At 42.5% G+C, this 21,424-nt stretch overlaps 1 protein-coding gene across 1 annotated transcript in view; it reads right to left on the minus strand.

Annotated features, from left to right (window-relative positions):
• The window catches only part of FRMPD4 (FERM and PDZ domain containing 4), a 1,001,692-nt gene that overhangs the window by 960,771 nt on the left and 19,497 nt on the right, over positions 1 to 21,424 (minus strand). The gene's annotated exons all lie outside the window — the stretch shown is intronic.

Raw genomic sequence — 21,424 nt, forward strand, 5'->3', positions numbered from 1 at the left:
ATGCAGGCATACTTTAGAAAATATACAGGGAAATGCAACCCCCCACCTCAGAGAATCCCTCTTCCCAGTGTAGGTAAAGCTACACATATAATAGCATCTTATGCTTAAGTATACCCTGTTTTATGAACAGAAATGGCTTTTAAAATTGCTCTCCCTAAACTGCTCCGTGTGTGGTGGCAGTCAAGAAAGCAAATAGAATCCTAGGAATAATTAAAAAAGGAATGGAGAATAAAACAGAGAATATCATAATGCCTCTGTATCGCTTCTTGGTGCAACTGCGCTTTGAGTATTGTGTGCATTTCTGGTCACCACATCTCAAAAAAGATATTGTGGAATTAGAAAAGATACAAAGAAGGGTGACCAAAATTATAAAGGAGAAGGAATAATTCCCTTGTGAGGAAAGGCTAAAGAGGTTAGGACTCCAGCTTGGAGATATGAAAGAAGTCTATAAAATGATGAGAGAAGTGCAACAGGTAAACAAACACAAATTTCTTGTTTACTCTTTGAAAAAGTACAAAGACCAGTGGCATTCAGTGAAGTTACTAGGTGATACATTTAAGACAAAAGAAGAAAATATTTTTTTACTCAATGCAAACTATGGAATTTGTTGCCAGAGGATGTGGTGAAAGCTGTTAGCGTAGCTGGGTTTAAAAAGGTTTTAAAAAAGGTTTTAAAAAGTTCCTGGTGGAAAAGTCCATAAACAATTATTAAGGTGGAGTTGGAGAAATGCACTGCTTATGTGTGGGATAAGCAGCATGGGATCTATCGACCTTTCAGGATCCTGTCAGGAACGTGTCACCTGGATTGGCCACTGTTGAAAACAGGATACTGGGCTTGATGTACCTTTTTTCTGACTAAATATGGCATTTTCTTATGTTCTAGATGGTCATGGCTACCATTGCAATGATGTGTCCAAAGAAGACATTTAAGCACGGATGGCATTTATTTTGATAGATCAAAATTAGATGACAGATAAGAATCCAGTTTTAAATTAGCCCAAACCCTTGAAATCCTAAGAAAGCATTTTTTTGTGTTTAGTTTATATCCTGTGAGATGAAAATTAACACCTCGTATATGTGAGTCACCAGAACTGGGAATTCATTAGCATAGGTTGCATAATGCAACATAGCAACAAAGGCAGAGGAATGGTAAAACAGAGCGTGCACATATTTAGAAATGGCTGCATCAATAATGCAAGCAACCAAAACCTTGGCCCATGTTTACAAAAGGATGAAGGCATGAAAGCTGCCATTGAGAGGGCCAGCAATGTAGCACACCACTTACTAAGGAATGCAGAAACAGACTTATGTATCATTTGTCTTTCTGTGAAGATGACTTTTGATGCTGCACACGGCATTTATCAATCATTGCTTCAGTAAAGCAATCCTACAACACAGGTCACTAAAAATACTGACTGAATGACTGAGAAGGCATACGTTGCAGAGAACGTGGTGTCAGCATTGGCATTTATTATCCTGAAAAGACTGGACTGCTCTTTGATACTGCATTTATTATCCAGTCTGTATGCAATTTCTTACACATCTGCAAAAGAAAGGGATCTCTTTTTCCCCAGATTTGAAATGAATGCTTTGGAATAGCTGGCCCAATTTCACTCAGCTTTTGATTCCTGCATGCAGTATGTAGTATAACACATACGCTGTATAAAGTTCACTGAAGTTTAGCAAGTTTTTGCCATGGAAACACTTATGAATTTCAAAAGGGTCAAGTTTTCCAATTATTCTTTAACAGTATTTCTTATTTATTCCCTAGATATATCATTCACTTTGCACATTACAATTATTTACACAGCCCTGCCTGAGGGAAACTAATAGGATAAAGGATATGAGATATGCAAAGTTATATTCTTCAGATCTGTGGCTGTACACTGAATCAGTTGCTTCAGGAAATCCAAGCACTATTGTCCCTGTGCCTGGTAAGCCTTGTTGTTTGGTTGGTATAACTGAGGTAATAAAAGAAGATCCTTAAAAATAGGCAGATCTACCGGTGGAAATGTAGGGCAGTGCCAGATTACTCAATGGGCACAGTAGGCATGTGCCTAAGAGCTCTGCCAGAGTTAGGGAGACCTCATTCTCCACAGGTTGATTGTTATATAGCCTATATAACAGCCATCCTAAGGGATTGAAGGACTCTCAAAGCCTGGGGTGCCTAGATACTCCAGATAATCTACAACTCAGCTAAGGGCTAATTTTCAGCACAGAACACTGTACTCAACATAATTGGCTATCTTGAGCTGATTAACAGCCACAACCTAGGTTAGATTTAAGCCTGCAATAGTTGCACACAGGTTCGGTTGGCTAAATTAGTGATCACAGATAGCCAGCAAGTTTCCTCTCTTTGATCCAATCCCACCCCGGGATCATCAATTTTTGAGTGGTTATTCACTGAATGCTGGTAGATTTTCAAAGGGGCTGCTATAGCCTCCCAATTCTATTCTTGGGAGGGTAGATCCTAGAGAATATTTATCCCGAGAGTCAGGCTGGCAGTAGCATGTAATAGGAACGGAAGTACCATATATAAAAAATTTTTAAGGAAAGCAGTATATTCTCTAACCATTGACTTTCAACAACATTAGGGTCCACAGTTTGAAGAGCAAAGTTAGAGCTGGATTCATCAAACTATCACATGCAATAGGAAGAGGGGTGTGTTTTATGGTGATAGCCTATTTATTAAGATAGTGCAAAATAAGGTAAGAGTCCACACAATAATTTCAGTCTACTTTTATAAAGGTTTTACTTGGAAGGGCAACTCCTCAAATTTTTGAAAAACACATGATAATGTTACAGCAGGTCCCCCAACACGGATCCCGTGTTTTGCCATGAGGCTGCGTCAGGAGGGACAAACATAACATTTTAAATCTGCATAAATTAAAAGATGATCGGGAGTGCACAAATTGTGCAAAGTTAACGCACTTTGAAGTAATACCTATGCAAAGCACTAAGATATAACACACATTGCAATAAATAGGTTATTCATAAACAAGGAATGGAGAACAAGTTCTGCTCTTGTTAAACCACCAAAATGAAGATATGCATCAAGCAACAGTACTGCACTCCGGATCATCTTTAGTTGAAATTTTTGCAGATTTAAACCTAATGTTTGTCCTTCCCGATGCAGCCTCGTGGCGAAACACGGGATCCAAGTCGGGGGACCTGCTGTAACATTATCATGTGTTTTTCAAAAATTTGTGGCGTTGCGGTTCCAAGTAAAACCTTTATAAATACACTGAAATTATTGTGTGGACTCTTACTTTATTTTGCACTATCTTCAATTTGGTGGTTTAACAAGTGCAGAACTTGTTCTCAATTCCTTGTTTATGAATAGCCTATTTATTGCAATGTATGTTATATCTTAGTGCTTTGAATAGGTATTACCGCAAAGTGTTTTAAGTTTGCACACTTTGTGGTAATACCACAATTATTGCATTTCCTACCTGTAGCTACTGGAGAGGGAAAGGGAGAGGGAGGGGGAGTGGGAGAGAGAAAGAAAGACTATCTATGAGAGCCTTATAGTAGTTATTTATGCTTCTATAGGAGGCCTCACTAGTAACTCGAGATGAGGATTAGGTAGTAGTGAAGAGATTATGGGCCACTTTGACATGCAGCGTGAGACGTACGAACAGAACAGTATACTCTTATGAAGATTTGATGTCCTTCAGAGTGAGGAAACTCACACAACGATGAGATTTGTACAATGTTCTCTCAGCCTATCTTGATGTTACAATGTTCTTTCAACCTAGCTTGATGTTATCCAGGTAGAGAGTCCATCAAGCTAGGTTGAGAGAACATTGTACAAATCTCATCGTTGAGTGAGTTTCCTCACTATCGGGCCAATACAGTAAAATCACGGGAGAGCGGGCACGCACACAGGACACTCTCCTGTGCGTGCGATACAGTAAATACATTTATTTAAATTAGGCCCGGGGTAAAAAGAGGCGCTAGGGACACTAGCGCATCCCTAGTGCCTCTTTTCGGACAGGAGCGGTGGCTGTCAGCGGGTTTGACAGCCGACGCTCAATTTTGTCGGCGTCGGTTCTTGAGCCTCCTGACAGCCACGGGTTCGGAAACCGGACCCCGGCAAAATTGAGCGTCCGGTTTTCAACCCACAAGCCACGGGCCTATTTTTTTTTTTTTTTTTACTTTTTTAGACCTTTGGGACCTCCGACTTAATATCGCCATGATATTAAATCGGAGGGTGCACAGAAAAGCAGTTTTTACTGCTTTTCTGTGCACTTTCCCGGTGCCAGGAGAAATTAGCGCCTACCTTTGGATAGGCGCTAATGTCTGAAAGTAAAATGTGCGGCTTGGCTGCACATTTTACTTACTGAATCGCGCAGGAATACCTAATAGGGCCATCAACATGCATTTGCATGTTGCGGGCGCTATTAGGTTGGGGGGGGTTGGATGGGCGTTTTGGACACGCTGTTACCCCTTACTGAATAAGGGGTAAAGCTAGCACGTCGAAAACACACATCCAAATGCCGGCTAACAGTGCACTCCGTCAGAGCGCACTGTACTGTATCGGCCTCTATGAAGGACATCAAATCTTCACAAGAGTGCACTGTTCTATTCGTACGTTTCACTCTGCATGTCAAAGTGGCCCCTAACCCCTTCACTACTACATAAACCTCACCTCGAGAATTTTTAGTAGCATAAATAGCTAACTACTACAAGGGCCTTCTGGATTGTCTGTCTGTCTCTTTGGGGGGAGGCTGTGGCACAGGACCCTGTTTGTAGAAATTATACCTTAAGGGGCTCAGGACCCTAATTTCTTTTTAGTTTCTGGGGCTCTGATTTACTGATTGTCTTTCAGGATGGGAGTTTTAGGGTCCCAGGCTTCTTGCCTCACATTTATCACTTTTCCAAGAGGTGTAGTTATTTTATCGTGGCTGACCACCCTCTCAGTCAGCCACGATAAAATATTTGTATAGGATTGCCTACACATGACCTTCTTTGCATATTCGTATTATTCATGCATACAAATTGCATGCAAAGAAGGTAATTGTGATAAAAGAGAGGGAACCTCGGTGGGGAGATGCAAAATATCGCATATATCGTGCATTAGAGCAGTACTGTTGCTTGATGCAACTCCCTGTCAGGCAGTTAAATTCCATCCAGCTACTTTATTAGCTGGCTAGAATTTAGCTGGATATATGCCCAAATATTCATTTAGCTGGCTTTTGAATATGGACCTCATTATCTACTAGTCAAAGAAGACCACTTATTGGTTAATCCAGTATAAGCAACATTACCTTCTTACCAGAAGCTGTTTCAGTACTAATTGTAACCTAGCCAGTTGATTAGAGTCCATTTTGTTGTAGATATATGACTGATTTGACTATAGTGCATTGGAGAAAAACATTAATTGGATACTGATTTCATGCACATGACATTGATTTAATTACAGTCAAAATAATTTTCTTTTAAAAAGTAAGGATCACAGTTCTCTGGAAAGTAACATCAGAACAATAAAGGTGAGAAAATAATCTTATCTGCATTCCTTTTTAAAAGAAGTTGAAAGAAGTAAAAATATTCCTGGGCACCTTCCCAAAGGGTAGTCACAGTTTTGGTGAAACAAATTCTGCACATAACAAATTGACTATTCAAAAAAAATTTGATTACACCTTTGTTTTTAGCTTCCAGAAAATAAATCTGTAAAAATACAGAAGAGTTTCTGTAAAAATTCTGTAAAAATACAGAATTTACAGAAACACTTCAGAGACATACAAATAGAAATTCCCATTAAAAATAAAAACAACTCAACTTTAAAAACTGTGAACAGATTTCGCTGTTTTCAATCATCAAAAATATATAATAGGCTTGCAGAAAAGTAATGTTGTCTAGATTTCATAAATAAATGTAAATATAAATTCATGTATATGTAAATATAAATTCATGTATATTAGGGATGTGAATCGTGTCCTCGATCGTCTTAACGATCGATTTCGGCTGGGAGGGGGAGGGAATCGTATTGTTGCCGTTTGGGGGGGTAAAATATCGTGAAAAATCGTGAAAAATCTAAAAATCTAAAAATCACAAAACCGGCACATTAAAACCCCCTAAAACCCACCCCCGACCCTTTAAATTAAATCCCCCACCCTCCCGAACCCCCCCCAAATGACTTAAATAACCTGCGGGTCCAGCGGCGGTCCGGAACGGCAGCGGTCCGGAACGGGCTCCTGCTCCTGAATCTTGTTGTCTTCAGCCGGCGCCATTTTCCAAAATGGCGCCGAAAAATGGCGGCGGCCATAGACGAACACGATTGGACGGCAGGAGGTCCTTCCGGACCCCCGCTGGACTTTTGGCAAGTCTCGTGGGGGTCAGGAGGCCCCCCACAAGCTGGCCAAAAGTTCCTGGAGGTCCAGCGGGGGTCAGGGAGCGATTTCCCGCCGCGAATCGTTTTCGTACGGAAAATGGCGCCGGCAGGAGATCGACTGCAGGAGGTCATTCAGCGAGGGTTCCGGCGCCTCGCTGAACAACCTCCTGCAGTCGATCTCCTGCCGGCGCCATTTTCCGTACGCGTATGGCCGGCGCCATTTTCCGTACGAAAACGATTCGCGGCGGGAAATCGCTCCCTGACCCCCGCTAGACCTCCAGGAACTTTTGGCCAGCTTGTGGGGGGCCTCCTGACCCCCACGAGACTTGCCAAAAGTCCAGCGGGGGTCCGGAAGGACCTCCTGCCGTCCAATCGTGTTCGTCTATGGCCGCCGCCATTTTTCGGCGCCATTTTGGAAAATGGCACCGGCTGAAGACAACAAGATTCAGGAGCAGGAGCCCGTTCCGGACCGCTGCCGTTCCGGACCGCCGCTGGACCCGCAGGTTATTTAAGTCATTTGGGGGGGGTTCGGGAGGGTGGGGGATTTAGTTTAAAGGGTCGGGGGTGGGTTTTAGGGGGTTTTAGTGTGCCGGCTCACGATTCTAACGATTTATAACGATAAATCGTTAGAATCTCTATTGTATTGTGTTCCATAACGGTTTAAGACGATATTAAAATTATCGGACGATAATTTTAATCGTCCTAAAACGATTCACATCCCTAATGTATATATGCACACACTTATAAGCATATGCCTACACCATATGTTATCATTATACTAAGGTCACAATCACATAATTTCCACCTCTGGTTGCCACAAAATACTAAGTAATTGTCTTTCTGAACTCTAAATAAATCCAAGTCCTGTTCTAGACTACACTATTAAATTTTTAGAAAGCTGATGAGGCAATCATGAAATCCAAAAAAAAGCTTAAGACTTGTATCGAGTTTACAGTATTTTCAGTTTTATGAAAAATGCTGTCCTGTGCAAATGGTTTGAGCAATGCATTAGGATACACACAAACAGGTTTACAATGATGTTGATTCGAAGACACGAAGTAGATGATTTTGACTGAAGGCACAGTACAGAACACTAAAATGTCAGATTGCAGTGGAAATCAGATGGTTTATCCCTGTGAACCACCCAAAGGCAACTGCAGGTTTTCAGCCACATACCTGTCTATATGCCTGGGGAAGTGTCCTGTTGATTATTCAAATTCTGGGGAAACTAATTTGTAACATAAAGACAGCAGCAAACTCAATGATTCACCCACAAAAAGCACTCCAGCTATGCTACATAGGGAAAGAATTTGTCTATATTCTTACTCATTTCCAGGGTCATTTTCCAAGGTGTGATAGCCCATTATCGCGTGCGTTAGGGCATAATCGCATGTGATAATGCCCTAAGGCATAAGATAATGGGCTTATTGCAATGGTAACATTAAAATTAGGGAAGGGGGTGGAGTTAGGGAAGAGTTTAGAGAAATGGGGTGGCGGCACCGCTGTCAGCGTTAATGTTTTGGATATTATTGCCGGCAGCAGCGCGTGAAATAGCACCACCTTTTAGGGTAGCGCTATGGGGGTGACAGTGTGCGGCATGGCTGCACTGTGGCAGGCAAAACCACACTGCCGTGATGCGGCCGGCTGCAAACCTTTCGCCCCTCTGCCCTCTCTACCGCGGCAGCTCATCATTCCGCAGGGAATGATGAATCTAGCCCTTCATCTGTAAAAATTCATTTGGTTGGACTATTTCTCTCAGTTCATGTATTGATGACTACATCTTGAACAATAATCCAAAATCATTTATGAAAAGACATAGAACTTGTTAAGCATTTCAAAACTCATATAACACTTTTTCAAATTCCTTGAGCAATCTCTAATAGATCAGAAAAGGCTGTTTATCCATCCAGAAACAACTACTGTTCTCTTGTAGTTTTCTTTTTCTGCTTATAACTTTTAAAAAATTAAAAGTATAATTTTCAAACAAATGTGTGTGGCGGCTTAGGGGTGTATATATGGCCGTGAACAGACCTATGTAAGTATTTTATAACCCATGCCTATGATATACGTGCATTTCTATAAAATACCTGTATCTGTTTCTTGCAACATACATGCATATAAAGGCTTACGCGCGAATACATGCAATGCATTGAAACCACATATACATATCAATGAATTGAATGCGCATTCTTTTCTTACCTATTTTAAAAATATACACACTCATATTTATGCAGGAAATAAAATAGGACTTACTCATGTAAATTGGCCAATTTTAAAACATGAGTGCATAACTGAAATCACCAGTTTTTCCAGTTCTTCCAGTAGTGCGCCCAGTCCTTCTCCAGGTCATTGAGACCCTTCTGGATCTTCTGCCTGAACTCCCCCGGTTCATCCAGATCTCCCACCCAACCAGTAGTACATGATAAACATGTTGGATATCACTTATGCAAGATATTTAGCAAGTGTAAAATTATGCAAGTTACCAAATGTATGCACGTGCCTTTTAAAATAGCAACTTTTGAGCACAGATGTTGGCCTCACCCTGGAATGCCAACAGAACAGCCCTTTTTTATATGTTGCATGAAAGCGAAAATGCACGCGCAGTTTTTACTTTTATAAAATACGGAATTTGTGAGTAGATGCTACTTCCACACACGGGCTAAGTTTTACATGCACACCTACGATTTTTCATATCATTTGAGAATTCTCCTTCAGAAAATAGAATTTGTAGCTTTTTGCCCTGTCTACTGCAGCAGTCACAATCTTAAAATGTACCTGATCTTTTGTGCCATTCCTGTTACAATCTGTTTCCTCCTTGTTAATATACGGCAACAATACTGTATACTCTACTAGGAGCTCCTGATGCCCTTTACTGCCTGTACCTTAGAGAAAATGAATTTCCTTGCCAGTCTTAACAGTCAACACCTTTATATTAAAAGAGATTAATTTATTTTTTTGTACCTAGAAGACTAGCTTGCATATCAAGCAATCATGTAACCTGTGTTATTGTAAACACTCCCAAGAATTCCCCCCTGGCTTTTCCCCCTTGGAGCCACAGAATAAATGCATTTTGCTTGTTCATGAGTTTAATAATAGTCACACAATTCCCTTCCCTGTTATGCCTAAGCTCTGTCTGTGACCTATTCTGTCCTATATCTATGGGTTAGAAAGGACAATTTCCTAAATGCAGAGAACTGTATTATAAGTCATGCACCCAACTGGCAGCAAGGTAGGAAAATTCAGTATGCATGAAAGATACTACAGTACCTCAAATCTAATTTTTTCTTTGTTTTTCAAAGTGTTGTCTCATGAACCTAGTCACATGGAATTTTATCCTAAGTATTAATGGGCGGAGGGTTATCTTGAATTTCTTGAGTTGCTCTTTTCAATTAATAATACATTTTTTTTACTCAATGCATAATTAAGCTTTGAAATTTGTTGCCAGAGGATGTGGTGAAAGCTAATAGTGTAGCTGTGCTTAAAAAAGGTTTGGACATATTCCTGGAGGAAAAGTCCATAAACTAATACTATTAAGGTGGCATTGCAGAAATCCACTGCTTAGCCCTGAGATAAGCAGCTTGGAACCTATCTGCCCCTTGGGATCCTGCCAGGTACTTGTAGCCTGGATTGGCCACTGTTGGAAACAGGATGCTGGGCTTGATGGATCTTTCATCTGATTCAGTATGGCAACTTCTTATGTTCTTATGACTATATAATAATTCATTGAATAAAGAGGAGACTATACAATGTTTGAGAAAGAGATTCTCTCTAGATTCATACTTGGGATTTTAGAACCACAGGTTCAGCATAGAGACAGGTACTATTTTGATATGACTTACTTACAGACTAAGATATGCAGCCAGGGAGATTCTTTTGTTGTGTTTAATTATAGCCAGGAACTGGATCCTTTTTCATCTTCAGTCATCATGATTTTCTTCCTTTTCCTTTTTATAGCAAATGGAAGAGGTGCACCAGGGGGGGTCACCTTCAGAGACTGAAGAGGTAGCTACATTACTGCAGACTCTGGATAAGTCTTACTCCACCAGGATCGCCAACTGGGGACCAGTTCGTTCTGGGAGGCCCAAGGGGGAGACTTACCATAAACTCAATGTCCACTAGAGATGTGAATCGTGTGCCAGATCGTCTTAACGATCAGATTCGGCTGGGGGGGGGGGGGAATCTGATCGTTAAAAAAAAGGGTCGGGAGGATGGGGGAGGCTAAGGGGGGTCGATTTAAAGGGTCGGGTGGGTTGGTTTTTTTTTTTATCGGGCCATCGGCGCCATTTTAATTAGTGGCAGCCAAAATGGCGCCGATGGCCCGAGAGCGGGAGATCGCGCCGGGACCCCCCCACTGGACCACCGGGTAACTTAACATTTTGGGGGGGTTCGGGAGGGTAAGGAATTGGTTTTAAAGGGTCGGGGTGGGTTTAGGGGTTGTTTTGGTGTGCCGGTTTTCCCGCCCTCCCCCAAATAATTCCCGTGCCCTATTTAACGATACAATACAAATGTCCCTGACGATAAATCGGGGGCATTTGTATTGTATCGTGCACTCTAACGATTTAGAACAATTTTAAAATTATCTGACGATAATTTTAATCGTTCAAAAACGATTCACATCCCTAATGTCCACACCTTGTAGTTGGTTCCAAAAAGTAGAATTTATTAAGTTCACAAAAGAAAAACAGCTTAGAGGTTGTAATCTTCCAATGAAGATTTCAATAGCAGAAACGGGGGGGGGGGGGGGGGGAGCAATAAAACTGAAGGACAGTCAATTATAGTCTTTCTTGAATCAAACTCCCTCACTCCAAGGATATTATTACAGCCCTTTTAGTGCCAATCTCCAAACCCATAGGGTCCCAGCATAAAACCTCCAGTGTGGGCCACCCCAGGTAGAACAGCTTCTTCTTTTGCTTGAAGAAGGCTGAACTTCTGGGTGATTAAAAAGAACACTTCCAAACAGATTCTTCTCTCAGCGAGGGATCCTGAGCTAGGAGCCCACGTCCACTCTTCATCTCTTCCCCCAAGTGCCTGTGGAATCACATTTTTAGACCCTTTCAATCAGACCCATACTCTTTTGGGGGGAACGACACCTCCTACTATCATTAAATACTAGCCGTAGACTTCTGTGACGCTTTCCAAACCCCACCTACACAGGAAGGATCTTGCTCCTGCTGAAACAGAGCTCTTTGACTTATTATTGAACCCTTTGGGACAGATTTTAAAAGGTCTATGAACATAATCCTTTTAAACCCCTCCTGCGGACGCCGGGCCTATTTTGCATAGGCCCGGCGATGAGCGCAAGCCCCGGGACGTGTGTATGTCCCAGGGCTTGAAAAAAGGGGCGGGTAGTGGGCGGGGCGATCCAGAGGCAGGCCGGGGCGGGACTGAGGCGGATCGAGCGCTGGCACTCGTCCGGCGCACGCAACCTACGCCTGCCTGGAGGCAGGCGTAAATAAAAAAATAAAAGTAGGGGTGATGTAGGTAGGGCTGGGGGGCGGAAGGAAAGTTCCCTCCGAGGCTGCTCCAATTTCAGAGCAGCCTCGGAGGGAACGGGGAAATCCATCGGGGCTCCCCTCGGGCTTGGCACGCGCAAGGTGCACGAGTGTGCACCCCCTTGTGCGCGCCGACCCCGGATTTTATAACATGCGCATGGCTGCGCGCGCTAGTTATAAAATCAGGCATACATTTGTGCGTGCCGGGTTGTGCACACAAATCTATGCCCATGCGTACATACGAAAATCTGGCACTTAGAGAGCAGGAATCCTCCAGAAACTCTTATCTAGTGACCCGGCCGGCGCGCGCAAGTTACGCCTGCCTTGGGCAGGCGTAACTTTTGAAACAAAGGTGCTGATTTCAAATATTACGCGTGCAGGGTACATTTGTGCACCCCAAATGTACACCTAATTTTATAATATGTGCGTGCTGCCGCGCTCATGTTATAAAATCAGGGGTCGGCATACGCAAGAGGGTGCACACATGTGCACCATGCACGCACCGAGCCTGAGGGGAGCCCCGATGGCTTTCCCCATTCCCTCCAAGGCCGCTCCGAAATCGGAGCGACCTTGGAGGGAACTTTTTTTTGGCCCCCCCCCCCACCTTCTACTCCCTTCTCCTATCTAACCCACTCCCCAGCCCTAACTAAATCCCCCCTACCTTTGTTTCAAAACTTACGCATGGCCGCTGTGCCAGAGGACTCGGGAACACCCCGGCTCCGCCCCCCGGAATACTGCCCCACCCCGGCCCTGCCCCCGGACCGCCCATTTTTGAAAGCCCCAGGACATACGCGCGTCCCAGGGCTTGCGCATGCCACCGAGCCTATGCAAAATAGGCTCGGCACGTGCAGGGGTAGGTTTTCGGGAGTTTCGCGTGTAACCCTTTGAAAATCTATCCCAATGGTAGAGGGGGGATTTAGTTAGGGCTGGGGGGTGGTTTAGATAGGGGAAGGGAGGGGAAGGTGGGGGGGCTGAAAAAAAAGTTCCCTCCAAAGCTGCTCCAATTTCGGAGCGGCCTTGGAGGGAACAGGGAAAGCCATCGGGGCTCCCCTTGGGTTCGGCGCACGCAAGGTGCACATGTGTGCACTCTCTTGCGTGCGCCAACCCCGGATTTTATAACATGCGCGCGGCAGCTATAACATCGGGTGTACATATTTAAAATCGGCCCCACAGTGCAGACCACAAACAAAATTGCAGAAACCCATAGGCAGGTGTTGAGGGGCCCACAGCAAGCACTACACTGGAGTCTCCTTCATGAGCATCCATGGTTTCCATAGATTTCCCATAGGAACCTGCAGCCTTTGAAGAATAGCACAGTTCTCATTTAACTTTTTCTGACAAAGCACTTAAGGCAGGTTTTAAACCAGTTGTAAATGCACTCCCTGATGGCTTCAGTTTTTAAACCGAAAGAGTCCAGCACTATAACATACATTTCTGTGAACAAGCGAGCATTGTGCAACTGGATCTAATCTGTATCTTGGAATAGATTCCCTCTGTAATAATGACCAGGTCATTTGCCTGACAACTAATGAGCAGTAGGATTTACTTTGTAACCCTGGCATGCCTATGTCTTACATATGACTATTAGCCATACACGAGCATGCTAATGAATGTCACTCATGCTAGTCATCTCGGGAAAATAAAACATATAAATTAGGTGCAACGCCCTCTCTTTCTGAATACAGCTGGTCTCAGTGTACCTCTGCCTATCCTTGATTTCCACAGGAATAGAATGGGCAATTGTGGAGCCTTTGTATTCTCACAGGCTATGCTGCAGGTGGATATGCAAATTTTATCCTGCATCACTTCAGCAGAAGCCTCGTGAATTTTAGCACATTTACTTGGCCGAACATTACAATCCACCGCCTCTGTTTCTGAAAAAAATGCCTCAGTATGCAGCGAAAGCACCCCACGGACCTGCAGAAATTGGCCACAGGTTTTGATGTATCTGTGGATTTTTGTGCTGGCCCATAGTTGATTTTGCCATAGACTTCAGCCCCCCCTCTTTTTAGCTTGGGAGTAAATCCAGGAGCTACTGTTTTTGTGGAATTGCCTGTAATTTACCCCCAAACTACAGCTTCAAAAGGTTTGCACATTCTGACTATCCAAACATGCTCACTTTGCTTATGATTTTTTTTTCTAGTCATTTGTTTTGTGTATTTTCATTACTGAGCAGTAAAGTGAGGCTCAGACTCATGATCCCTATGATTTCAGCCTAAAACTCAAATTCAGATATGTCGCCTATCTTCTACCAATATCATTACACCCACGTAACTCATCTTCTCATGTCACTCCAGTGGCTCCCCGTCTGGTCCCACACAGAGTTCAAGCTTCTTTTACTCACCTATAAGTGCATACATTCTGCTGCCCCTTCATTACTTCTCTCTTACATCTCCCTACACCTCTCCTTGTGAATTCCATTCATTGGGCAAGCCAATCTCATCCGTGCCCATCTCCTCCCTGCCAACTTCTGACTCCATGCTTTCCATCATTCTGCTCTGAATGCCTGAAATAGATTTCCTGAGTCAGTGTGTCAGGCTCCTTTTTTGGCCTTATACAGCCTGAAAACCCAACCTTTTGAGGCTGCTTTTAAATCTTAATCCCCTATTCATATCCTTGTCAGTTTAAAATTTTTTCCATAAAATAAAATGCCTAAGTCTCTAATTTATCCTGTTTTACTTTAATAAACTGTAATCTCTGTGGAACAAGGACTGTCTCTCATGTGTTATTGTATAGCACTGCATATGTGCAGTAGCGCTATAGAAATACTAAGTAGTAGTAGTAATTGGGATTGGTTCAGATTTTTCTGTAAGAAATAGAGGCTACAATTTCAGTAGCACATCTGGAGAGCAGGAGTGGTATCTCAGATAAGCCCAGCTGCATCAGGATACCTCCTTCTACCTTGGAGGAAGCATAAATCTAATTTGAACTGTCCTGCTCATTTCTTTCAACGGGATGTTTTTAGTCTTAATTGGTGATGGGCTTAAAATGTCAGTAATTTCTTGAAGTAGGCTGTGGAATGCTACTGTATAAATAGCTTTCTGATGAACAGCTGTTGAAAATACTGGTAAAGCAGCAAAACAGCATCTCTCTCTCTCTCAACATGTTCCTATACAAGAAGGTCCATCATTTCAGGATTTGGCAGGAAACTTTGCAGTGCTTCCATGATGACCATAGAAACATACCCCTTAATGGCAAGAAAGCTAAAAGGAAAGAGAAAGGATTTCTCTTTTTTCTCAGTTGTCCTTCTTTAAGGTAAACTTAATTGGAGTTCTTTTTTTTTTTAATGGTTTCATCACAGCACATTTAATAAAGGGTTTAACATTTTATAACTCAACCAACAATGTAACTATGAACCTGAGAGCTGTCAGAATGCAACAAACACAGCTTTTTTTTTCACTGAGTAGCATGTTTTGAAGTCTTGTATGAAAGACTTAGAAGTCACATCCTTTCCAGGCTGGTCCTAAACAGCGACTGCACAAACCAACAAAAGCAGAATTAATCCTCTCTTTTCCTTACAATATGAGAGAAATAAGTCACAATGTTAAATCTTTTGGGAAGTTAAGAAAATATTGCACAATCCTGCCAAAAACAATAAGTAGGAAAATTTATATACCAGGGCTTCCCAAACCTGACCTGAGGGCCCCACAACCAGTCGCTTTCTCAAATGGATATGGAGACGCAGGATATGCAGATTTATCTCATGCATATTCATTATGGAGTCCTGAAAACTCAACTGGCACTGGGGTCCCCATGACAGGTTCAGGATGCCCTGTCACTCAAAAGTTGTATCCAGAAATGCATTTGGCATTCTTTGTACCGGAGCATTAAACTAAATACACATATCTATATGTAAAGGATAACTCAAACAACTCCAAGTGGTCCCAAATGTACATATATATGGCCATACAGAGATCTAACAGTATTTTATAATCCGTGACTATCGGATACATGCAGGTTATAAAATAAACACATATCTACACCCCAACATATGTGCGTTTGTATGTTAGACACAGACATTAGGGATATGCATTTGTTTGCGACGAAATAGGAAATTGAGACGATATTTCCTATTTTTCGCAGTTCGGGGGGGCGATGAAACGATAAGAAAACCCACAAAATTTTGTGTGGTTTTCTTATCTTTTTTGGGGGGGGGGAGAAAGGGCACATTAAAAAAAACCCAAACCCACCCCAACCCTTCAAATTTAATTAATTGCAACCCCCCTCCCTCCCTATCCCCCAAGACTTGCCTGACCCTCCCCCAAGGCTTACCGAAAGTCCCTGGTGGTCCAGCAGGGTCCCGGGAGCGATCTCCCCCTCTCGGGCCCTCGGCTGCCACTAATCAAAATGGCACTGATGGCCCTTTGCCCTTACCGTGTGACAGGGGCTATCGGTGCCATTGGTCGGCCCCTGTCGGCCCCTGTCACATGGTAGGAGCAATGGATGGCCCGCGCCCTCAAGGCCTTTCTCTGTAATGCTATGCAAAAACTGTAAATCTGCATGGGGGGGGAATTCTGAGCACATTCTATGCTCTGCAATATGCAGAATTCCCCCAGGAGTAGGGGGATCTAGCAAAGCATGAGGAATGATATAAGGTCTGGATGCTAACATTTTATACTAAAAAATGAAGATCTATGAATTTAGGATGTAAAATCCCAATGCAGAGTAACAGTATTGGGGGTGAAATTCTTCTAAGCACAAAAGAAGAGCGAGATTTGGAGGTGATCATATCTGATGATCCTGCCAAACAGGTAGATAAGGCAATGGCAAAAGTAAAAAACATGCTTGATGGCATAGGGAGATGAATGGTCAGCAGAAAAAAAAAGGTGATTTGTCCCTGTATAAGTCTGGTGAGATGTAATTTAGAATACTATGTACAGCTCTGGGAACTGCATATTTAAAAGAATATAAACTGGATGGAGTCGATCCAGAGAATGGCTACTCAAATGATCAGTGGTCTTCGTTCTAAAGCATATGGGGATAGAGTTAAAGATCTAAACATATACATCCTAGAGGAAAGACAGGATAGGGGAGATATGATAAATACATTTAAATACCTCCAAAGTTTTCATGCACAAGAGGTAGGCCTCTTTCAAAAGAAAGGAAGCTCTAGAATGAGGGGTAATGGTATGAATCTGAAAGGGGTAGACTCAAGAGTAATCTAAAGGAAATATTTCTTTACAGAGAAGGAATGGATTGTATGGAATAGCCTCCTTGTGGAGAAGAGGATGGTGTCTGAATTCAAGAAATCGTGGGATTATAAAACTAATCGAGGGAGGGATTATAAAACTAAACAGTTGGTGTGGATGGGTAGACTAGTTAAGCCATATGGTCTTTTTCTATCAGAATTTTCTCTGTTTCTTTCAAGGCAATAATGCTATCATGTTTTTTTTCATTATTCTACTGGTAATCTTCCTGTATGTTTCATTATTTCTTTCATTCATGAGGTTTTTCTGTTCTTCCCGTGATATATATGAGAGGTAATGCTGGCTGTGAAACACGTGTGCATTAGGACACCTCCGATATATTCAAAGAATGCATAGATTATAAATGGTTGAAGCATGACACTTATAGAAAGAGAGATTTTTGTAATGGAGAACCTCTTGGTGCCTGCAGTAAAAAAGATGCATACTTTCATAATTCTTTTTGACGACTCAATAAAACAAGAAGAAAATTGAGAGGGAGGAATATAGCTAAAAAATATCAAAAATGATGTTTTAAATAATATAGGTAGCACTGTAGTTTTAAGAAAACATCTGAGGTAAAAGTGAAATCTTATCCCCCAAAGTCGGTCTTGCACAACATTTGTTCCATCAGCTGCAACCAACTGCAACAAGCCATACATGAGGCCAAAGGTGCTAAAGTGCACTAATTTTTTGCAGGCATTAACACATGATAAAAGCATGTATAATCCAGTTTGCATCTTTTAATGGTGCTTTGAACATGCATTAATTAGCTCACAAGAGATTTAATGCAAATGTTTATGCTAATGAGGTAATGAGAGGCAAAAATATACAAAACTGCTCATTACCTATTAGCACTTAGAAACAATATTTTAAATGTGCAAAAGTATACACAGACCCATAAAGGCAAAAAATTACATCTCAGGGTGGTATAGTAAATTTTTTGCAACAACACTTGCGCTAACATTTATGCTAACTTTAACAGAAGTAAATTACCGCACTCTCTATATTTGAATGAGAACTTCATGGGCTTTCGTGTAATTTACATGTAGGCAGTCTTATGTGTTCATCCCCTCCAAATATACCCACGTACCCAAACCACCAAAAACGTCAGTGTAGGAAATGATGCAGCAGCAGTTATGAGTCCTTGATTTTGAGTTATTGTTACTAAATATGTTTGAAAAAAATCTCAATGCAACATAACATTTACTTGCACTGAAGCCATATATATTTATTTAAAATTAATTCTTATCCACTCTCTCAGCATACTAGGTGTAGCACAAAGCAAAACATTCATAAAAACGTCAATATATGTCATAACAAACAACATAAGGACTCCACAGGATAATAAAAATAAATATCACCTGCATCATTGTTCAACTTCCAAAAGCTTGGGTAAATAATACGGCTTTTACCCTCTTTCTAGATGATGTAAGATAAGGATCAGTTTGAATTGCATTTGCAATGTATTTCAGATGTTCAATGCCTACTTAACATTCCAAGTCACAAGCTTGTTCGCTTAGTGGAAACCAGGGATTACATGCTTTTTCTAGCTGAGGCATCACCCTCGAATCAACTACCAATGGCCATCAGAAAACAGTTTGATTTAAAGATGTTCAAAAAAGATCTAAAAGACACATCTATTCAAACTGGCATACAATTGACCGTTGTAATACCTGTTACCAACTTGGCATGTTCAGGCAGAAGTACTTTGATTGTTTTATGTATCTAATTTATTATTTAATACCATTATGATAAATTGCAGGAAGACCTTGTGAGACTGGAAAATTGGGCATCGAAATGGCAGATGAAATTTAATGTGGATAAGTGCAAGTTGATGCATATAGGGAAAAATAACTCATGCTATAGTTATACAATGTTAGGTTCCATATTAGGTGCTACCACCCAAAGAAGAGATCTTGGCATCATAGTGGATAACACATTGAAATCGTCGGTTCAGTGTGTTGCAGCAGTCAAAAAAGCAAACAGAATATTGGGAATTATTAGAAAGGGAATGGTGAATAAAATGGAAAATATCATAATGCCTCTGTATCGCTCCATGGTGAGACTGCACCTTGAATACTGTGTACAATTCTGGTCGCTGCATCTCAAAAAAGATATAATTGCGATGGAGAAGGTTGACCAAAATGATAAGAGGAATGGAACAGCTCCCCTATGAGGAAAGACTAAAGAGGTTAGGACTTTTCAGCTTGGAGAAGAGATGGCTGAGGAGAGATATGATAGAGATGTTTAAAATCATGAGAGGTCTAGAACGGGTAGATGTGAATTGGTTATTTACTCTTTCAGATAATAGAAAGACTAGGGAGCACTCCATGAAGTTGGCATGTGGCACATTTAAAACTAATCGGAGAAAGGTTTTTTTCATTCAACGCACAATTAAACTCTGGAATTTGTGCGAGAGGATGTGGTTAGTGCAGTTAGTATAGCTGTATTTAAAAAAGGATTGGATAAGTTCTTGGAGGAGAAGTCCATTACCTGCTATTAAGCTGACTTAGAAAATAGCCACTGCTATTACTAGCAACAGTAACATGGAATAGACTTAGTTTTTGGGTACTTGCCAGGTTCTTATGGACTGGATTGGCCACTGTTGGAAACAGGATGCTGGGCTTGATGGACCCTTGGTCTGACCCAGTATGGCATGTTCTTGTGTTCTTATTAGCAATAAGTTTATCATTATGATGTCTATGATATGTTGATAGTGTGTTGTTCTTTTATGTTTTATATATTTAAATTTAATGTATCTTAATTTTATTTTATAATTATTTATATATGTAACTTTTGTAAGCCACCCAGAACTTGGGATGGTGTGGCCAAGAAATATTTAAAATAAAATAAATAAATAAAAATGATAGGCCCTGCAACTAAAAACATTCGATCTCTGGCATCATAAAAATGGGCAACTCGATGAGAAGGAATATCCAACAAGTTCATTCTCTGCGACCTCAGTTGACATATTGGCATATATATTTTTAGAACTGAACACAAGCTGTAAGGGGCTCTCTCATTAAGGGCCTTAAAACCAACACCAAAATTTTAAACCTAATATGCCAATACAACAGCATCCAGTGTAAAGAGTGCAAGACAGAAGAAATGTGATCTTGCCAACTCAGATCTGTCAATACTTATGCATCCACATTCTGTACCACTTGCTGGGATCATTATGTTAACGATGGTAGCTCCAATGTTACGTAATGGCCTCGAAAGGCCTTGCATTCTTTTACGTAGGGGTGTTTTAGTGTGCCCATGGGCCTCAGCCCGACCCCAGATGGATCCAGGACCGAACCGAGGGTTGATGGCGAGTTCCAGCATGGCTGTGGGTCTTACCCTCTGCCAGGCCTGCAAGCTCCCACGGCCAACAATATGATGTTGGAAAGTGAATGGTCCTCCGACCATTCCGAGCCCTTTTGGACCTGCCGCTTGGATCGGCATGGAGCAGCAGGCCTGGCCTGAGGTCGAGGGCAGATGGGCCTTGACACGAAGACATGACAGCAAGGTTGATGTGATGGCATCACAGACGAGGGTTAAAGCAAAGACATGACACCAGGGCTAATGCAACGGCATCAGAGACGAGGAACTTGACGAAGTACAAACGAGATGAGAAGCTGGAAAGGAAGACATTGGCACTGTCTCTCAGGGCGCCCAACACAGCCCACCTTCACGGGCGGACCCAATGGGCTGGTCACGGACCACCCTTTCCCACTGCGCGCCCTACACAGCCCGTGAAGGCTGGTCACGGACCACACTGAGAACGGGACGAGCGCAGGGAAGAATCCAGTCAAAGTGGGACTCCGACGACGAAGCCAGATGTCACCCGAAGCACCACAAAGGCTGGCAGGACATGATGGCTCAGGAGCACAGGACACCAGTCCACTGCCGGCATCTCCCATGACGAAGCTGCGTCACCAGGAGATCGACGGCCGGCAGAACAGAAGGCTCCGGAGCACTGACGACACAGGAGCAAACCACCAAGGAAGCAGGAACATCAGGAAGCGGAGGATCAAGACGAGACACCAGGACACCTGGACGAGGACCTCAGGCACGAAGACATGATTCAAGACACAGACGAGACGAGGAGCTCCACAAAGAAGTAACTCCGATGCAAGGCAAGGCTGACTGGAAGTTGAAGTCCTTTTATAGGGCTGACGACCGGCGACTCCCTGGGAGGAGTTTGGAGGGCCCACACCTAGCTGGCCCTATAACTACGGAGGAGTGCTGCAGGCCGGCCCCTAGGGAGAAGGGCGTGGCTCAAACCAGGAAGTCCATGCAAACACAAGCAGCCTCAGGCAGGCCCCAAGAACATAGAGGCCTCCCAGGCCCTGGAGCAAATCCTGGATAGTTCGTAGGCGAGACCCCGGCTTCGGAGCAGCCTCCAGGAAGAGGTCAGGAGCCTCCCGT

Source organism: Rhinatrema bivittatum, chromosome 5 (assembly GCF_901001135.1).
Source record: "Rhinatrema bivittatum chromosome 5, aRhiBiv1.1, whole genome shotgun sequence".
Classification (NCBI taxonomy): Eukaryota; Metazoa; Chordata; class Amphibia; order Gymnophiona; family Rhinatrematidae; genus Rhinatrema; species Rhinatrema bivittatum.